We start from the raw sequence: 6,957 nt of genomic DNA on the forward strand, positions 1-6,957 counted from the left end.
ATCAGGTGGAGCTGGACTTCAGATGAAGCCGCTGACGGCTCCATGACTTTAAATTATTGGGAGACGTTCGAGTGTTTCAGAGACCGATCAGAGGATCCTCTAAAGACACCCGGACCAACCTGCAGATCCAGTCTCCTGGAGCAGGTCCTTGAAACATTTCCAGGCCTTGAAAAGTTCCTGAAGTTTCTTTTTTTATTGCACAAAATCAACGTAACCAGCAGAACCACCTGAGGAACCTGAGGATCCTGAGGAACCTGAAGAACCTGAGGAACCTGAAGAACCTGAAGAACCTGAGGAACCTGAGGATCCTGAGGAACCTGGTCTTCGGTCACAGGGAAGGAAAATGTGCCAAGACGAGGACACTGATCTGGTCTTTGTCTCCGTCGTCTTCAGACCTTTTTTATTTTCTTTATAAAAACCTTTTTAACGTCAAAGACGACTCAGACTTGGACTTGGACTTGGACTTGGACTTGGACTCGGACCCGGACCTGGACTCGGACTCTGAAGCACATTGATGTACGAATGATGAGGGTACGATGGTTCGGACTTTGGGAGTCCTCTTGAGTTGAATGTAGCCCCCCATCATGTGGACTTCTCACTTTGGTCCATGATTTGAAACCAGCAGTCATAAAGTCCTCGGCTGTTCGATGATCAGAGACCGTATATAAGACGCAGACTCGCCACCGTGATGTCACTTCCTGTGTTTAAAGACACAGTCTGGAGTTTTCGCCCTCACCATCTTTGATCTTAGAGCCAAACACGACCATATTTGGAGGTGATGGTGGAAACACATCGCCACGTCTCTGCTTCCTGTTTGAACTCGTTAGTGTTTCCTGAGGGAACCAATCAGCTGCTGAGGAACATTTACAGCAGACTGATCAGAGGAGTCGCCCCCTGCTGGACCTCACAGGGACTGCAGGTCGGAGACACTCCCCTTTTGACACCCTGAGTCTGCCTCTTATATACCGTCTGTCTTGCTAATTAGCTAATGTTAGCATGCTGTTGCTGATGCTAGGCTAATATTGCAGATGCTACTGTTAGCGTTTAGCTTGGAGTCCTGCTGTGTCCACTGCTAGCATGATTGGTTTGTTAGTTTCTGTCCCCAGCTGTTCCGTCCCCCCTCGTGGAGCGTCGGAAGTACTTCCTGTTCAGGTCTAGTTTGTAGAGACTTCAGTGACGGTCTCTTTGGTACGTACAGCTCGAGAACCGACGCACACTCTATGCACTCTGAAGAACCAGCAGCAGATCCAGAGCCGGGTCCTCTTCTCTCTGAATGTGAACCCTTTCCAGAAACCAGCAGAGATTCAGGTCTGAGTACTGATTCTCAAAGACTTTAAACCCACAAACCTCAGAACCCCCCGAGCAGACCCACCTGAACCACACCCACCTGAACCAGAGCCACCTGAACCAGACCCACCTGAACCAGACCCACCTGAACCAGAGCTCAGAGTCGGTACTGTTCACCTGTTCAGATCAGAACCAGCTGCAGAAGCTAACAATGCTAACAGTTGCAGAGAAGCTAAATAAATGTTAAATCTGAATAATTCAAAATCACTTAAAGAAAAACGAGTTAGCAACAAGCACAAGAAAAGACAGCAAACTGGTGCTAACCTGAGCTAGCAAGCGAACACATTTTACTGACTCATGGTAAACATTTTGTTAGCGGTCAGTTTAAATCTATCTTCAAACATTTTGACGCCTCGAATCCTTAAAATGAAAAATAAACCAGCTTTAATGAGTGAGCTCATTTTTATTAGCCTGAAACAGCTAACTCATGTTTTCTAAACAGGAAACAGTACGATGCTAGCTAGCTGTGATTGGTTATAAGAAATATGAAGCTAATGCTAAAGCTTCTTTTCTTTCTAAATGTTAAATTAAAGTGAAATAATAAGTCTTCTTACGGACGGATTCGTAGCTGGTGGGAACAGACATGGTTCTTTTTTCTCAGCTTCATTCTGATTCTGCTCGGACCAACAATCAGGAGTCCTTTCACAATAAAAGCCTCTGAATATAAACATGTATCTCTCTGCCGTGTCTCTGGATCTGAGACCGGCTCAGAGACTCCTCCAGCTGTTCTGAAACTATCAGAGTTTATTTTTCTGTACTGGGTCCAGACTTTTGTACCTTTAGCGACGCTGACCTGAGATCAGCTGTTTCCTGTTTGTGATGATGCAATAACCACGAGAAGAACATCTCTGAGACGCCGTGAGGGTACGACACAAACTTAAAGATGCTAACTGTGCTGCATAGCTTCCTGTTTCTGCTCCCGTCTGAAGGTCAAAGGTCACTGTGGAGGCTCACCTTTCAGTCTGTTTTAATCTGAAATGTTTTGCACTTGACGTCATGTTTTCATTCTGCTCCTCTGGTTGACAGCAGGGGGCGCTGACACGACTCAGAATCAGGCTGGATTAAATATATAAGAACACAAATTAACCCTCAGACGGATATTCAGGGTGTACTGTCTCTTTAAGAGTTAATTAACCCTCAGACAGATATTCAGGGTGTACTGTCTCTTTAAGAGTTAATTAACCCTCAGCCAGATATACGGGTGTACTGTCTCTTTAAGAGTTAATTAACCCTCAGACAGATATTCAGGGTGTACTGTCTCTTTAAGAGTTAATTAACCCTCAGACAGATATTCAGGGTGTACTGTCTCTTTAAGAGTTAATTAACCCTCAGACAGATATTCAGGGTGTACTGTCTCTTTAAGAGTTAATTAACCCTCAGACAGATATTCAGGGTGTACTGTCTCTTTAAGAGTTAATTAACCCTCAGACAGATATTCAGGGTGTACTGTCTCTTTAAGAGTTAATTAACCCTCAGACAGATATACGGGTGTACTGTCTCTTTAAGAGTTAATTAACCCTCAGACAGATATACGGGTGTACTGTCTCTTTAAGAGTGAATTAACCCTCAGACAGATATACGGGTGTACTGTCTCTTTAAGAGTTAATTAACCCTCAGACAGATATTCAGGGTGTACTGTCTCTTTAAGAGTGAATTAACCCTCAGACAGATATACGGGTGTACTGTCTCTTTAAGAGTTAATTAACCCTCAGACAGATATACGGATGTACTGTCTCTTTAAGAGTTAATTAACCCTCAGACAGATATTCAGGGTGTACTGTCTCTTTAAGAGTTAATTAACCCTCAGACAGATATACGGGTGTACTGTCTCTTTAAGAGTTAATTAACCCTCAGACAGATATTCAGGGTGTACTGTCTCTTTAAGAGTTAATTAACCCTCAGACAGATATACGGGTGTACTGTCTCTTTAAGAGTTAATTAACCCTCAGACAGATATTCAGGGTGTACTGTCTCTTTAAGAGTTAATTAACCCTCAGACAGATATACGGGTGTACTGTCTCTTTAAGAGTTAATTAACCCTCAGACAGATATACGGGTGTACTGTCTCTTTAAGAGTTAATTAACCCTCAGACAGATATACGGGTGTACTGTCTCTTTAAGAGTTAATTAACCCTCAGACAGATATTCAGGGTGTACTGTCTCTTTAAGAGTTGTCGTCATTTTAAAGTGAACAAACAGTTAGGATGAGACCTCCACAGGACCTTTAGCGACACTCTGTGAAATCTTCTCTCCTTCTTTCAGGTGATCAGAGTTCACTCTCATGTCTGTTAGCCTAGCTTAGCATAAGGTTTGACCACAGCCTGGCTCTGCAGAACGCCGTGTGTCTGGTGTGATGTCATCAAAGCAGTGGAAGAATAATTCGTCATTCGGTCTCTGAAGATCAAAATGTTTACAAAATAGAGTCAAAAAGAGAAAAACAGAGTTTGAACTTTGACCTCTCGGAGAAGAAGAAGAAGACATCTTTAATGACCCTGTCTGACCTCAGATCTGGATCACGTCTGTAGGTCTGTAAAGGTCTGTAAAGGTCTGTAAAGGTCTTCCTGTCTGTAGTTTGTGTTCACCCAGCAGCTGCTGTAGCCTTAAAGCCAGAGAGGATGATGGGAGATGTAGTGCAGTAGTGATGTAGGCTGTGATCAGTTCATGTGCTAAAATAAAATCCTGCAAACTGAACCTGGATCGGTCTGAGTCATTCACCTGTAGACCTGCTGACAGTGTGTGTGTGTGTGTGTGTGTGTGTGTGTGTGTGTGTGTGTATTGAATAGTTTTGTTTGTATTTATTTGGCTCAGCAGAGACTCACCTGACAAACAAATAATCTGCAGTAGACAGAGCCGTTCAGGTGCTGTAGCTCCGCCCCTCTATTATGAGGTCAAAGGTCAGGCTGGGACGCTAAGCATCAGGCCGCTCTGTCTCCATGGAAACCAATATAATGTAAAGTAGGCGGTTTGCATCGAGTTTGCATCACAAGTTTATCAAAGACTCAGATTCAAACCAGAGTCACCGAGAAACTCCTTATCTGCTCTCTGTAGGCTGACACACACACACACACACACACACACACACAGACACACACAGACACACACACAGACACACACACAGACACACACACAAACACAGACACACACACAGACACACACACAGACACACACACACACACAGACACACACAGACACACACACACACACACACAGACACACACACACAGAGACACAGACACACACACAGACACACACACACAGACACACACACAGACACACACACACACACAGACACACACACACACACAGACACACACACACACACAGACACACACACACACACACAGACACACACACACACAGACACACACACACACACAGACACACACACACACACAGACACACACACAGACACACACACAGACACACAGACACACACACAGACACACACACAGACACACACACACACACAGACACACAGACACACACACACAGACACACACACAGACACACACACACACACACAGACACACACACACACAGACACACACACACAGACAGACACACACACACAGACACACACACACACACACAGACACACACACACACACAGACACACACACACACACAGACACACACACACACACAGACACACACACACAGACACACACACAGACACACACAGACACACACAGACACACACACACAGACACACACACACACACAGACACACAGACACACACACACAGACACACAGACACACACACACAGACACACAGACACACAGACACACAGACACACAGACACACACACACACACACACACACACACTGAAGGAGTTGAAGAGGATCAGATTTGAGCTGCGAGGAGAAAAGTTTCAGAGACAAACATCAAACATGAAATTATGAAATAAAAGTTTAAATAAATAAAATTGAATTCATGATATATTTAGTTTAATAAATACTAATTAATAAAATACTCATTCTATTAGTTTCATATTAACAATACAAAGATAAATCCAATTAAAGCATGAATTTATCTCTGAAAGTTAACATCATATATAAAGTAAAGTTAAATAAATTCATGGATGTTGTTTTAAGATTAATAAAGATTTTTTGAAAGTTCACTAAAACGATTTTATTTGACATCAAACGTCAGTAAAAATAAAGATTATAAAATATAATGTTTTTAGTTTCCTTCTCTTAAAGCAACAGACACCTGATGACATCACATGACCTGGACCTGAGCAGTGTGACATCATCAGGGTCAGAGGTCAAAGAAATTCAAACTTTATATTATTTAAAATAATAAATAAATATATGTTTAATTCTTTAAAGAATGTCTGATACCTGAAGAACACAAATATATAAACATGGAGCAGTGATGAGCTGACCTGCAGCGCCCCCATGTGGTCAGAAAGTAGATGTTATTTTTAGAGATAAACAGGCCGATGTTTAATATTTATGTTTAATGTTTAAATTGAATGTTAATGTTTCTTCCTGATTTAGTTGAAAGTTTTGGCACAGGTTGTTTTTTTTGTTCTCTTCAGGCTTTATTTGAATAATTATTCAGTAAATGTATTAATTTTAATTAGCACAGGATATTAAATCATGTTATATTATGATATATCATTTATTATATTGAATTATAATATATATGAGAATTGTATTCATGTATATATCATATAAATAAATCATTCTCTCAGACTTTGATTTTTGTACATTTCAACCTGAAAACATGGAGAGGTAGGAACATGTGAGCTCCTGACTCAAAACATCAAATATATATTAACCTTCAGGGAAGTGACACTATCATGATGTCAGCATGGAGTACTCACTACCTGCAGTGTGTTGTTGGACTTGTGTTGTGTAGTGTTGTGAGGCCAGACTCTGTCGTGTGTAGTTGTGTAGCCGGACTCTGGGGGGAGGTTTGGTTTGATTTGATTGAAAAACTCTGTTGTGTTGTTATGGTGTGTAGTAGTTGTGTAGTAGTGTAGTAGTTGTGTAGTAGTTGTGTAGTAGTTGTGTAGTAGTTGTGTGTAGCCGGACTCTGGGGGGGAGGTTTGGTTTGATTTTATTGAAAAACTCTGTTGTGTTGTTATGGTGTGTAGTAGTTGTGTAGTAGTTGTGTAGTAGTTGTGTAGTAGTTGTGTAGCCGGACTCTGGGGGGGAGGTTTGGTTTGATTTTATTGAAAAACTCTGTTGTGTTGTTATGGTGTGTAGTAGTTGTGTAGTTGTGTAGTAGTTGTGTAGTAGTTGTGTAGTAGTGTGTAGTTGTGTAGTAGTTGTGTAGTAGTGTAGTAGTGGTGTAGTAGTTGTGTAGTAGTGTAGTAGTGGTGTAGTAGTTGTGTAGTAGTGTAGTAGTGGTGTAGTAGTTGTGTAGTTGTGTAGTAGTGTAGTAGTGGTGTAGTAGTTGTGTAGTAGTGTAGTAGTGGTGTAGTAGTTGTGTAGTAGTTGTGTAGTTGTGTAGCCGGACTCTGGGGGGGAGGTTTGGTTTGATTTTATTGAAAAACTCTGTTGTGTTGTTATGGTGTGTAGTAGTTGTGTAGTAGTGTAGTAGTTGTGTAGTAGTTGTGTAGTAGTTGTGTAGTAGTTGTGTAGTAGTTGTGTAGTA

The 6,957-nt window shown here is 41.7% G+C and overlaps 1 protein-coding gene across 1 annotated transcript in view; it reads left to right on the forward strand.

Annotated features, from left to right (window-relative positions):
- Positions 1 to 4,038, forward strand: part of LOC117809103 (pleckstrin homology domain-containing family O member 1-like) — a gene marked incomplete at its 5' end in the record, with an annotated part of 9,450 nt that extends 5,412 nt beyond the window's left edge. The window contains one exon of the mRNA XM_034678780.1: positions 1 to 4,038. This exon is cut by the window's left edge and continues 727 nt beyond it.
- Between the last annotated feature and the right edge of the window lie 2,919 nt (positions 4,039 to 6,957).

The sequence above is a fragment of the Notolabrus celidotus genome, unplaced genomic scaffold (assembly GCF_009762535.1).
Source record: "Notolabrus celidotus isolate fNotCel1 unplaced genomic scaffold, fNotCel1.pri scaffold_230_arrow_ctg1, whole genome shotgun sequence".
Lineage (NCBI taxonomy): Eukaryota > Metazoa > Chordata > Actinopteri > Labriformes > Labridae > Notolabrus > Notolabrus celidotus.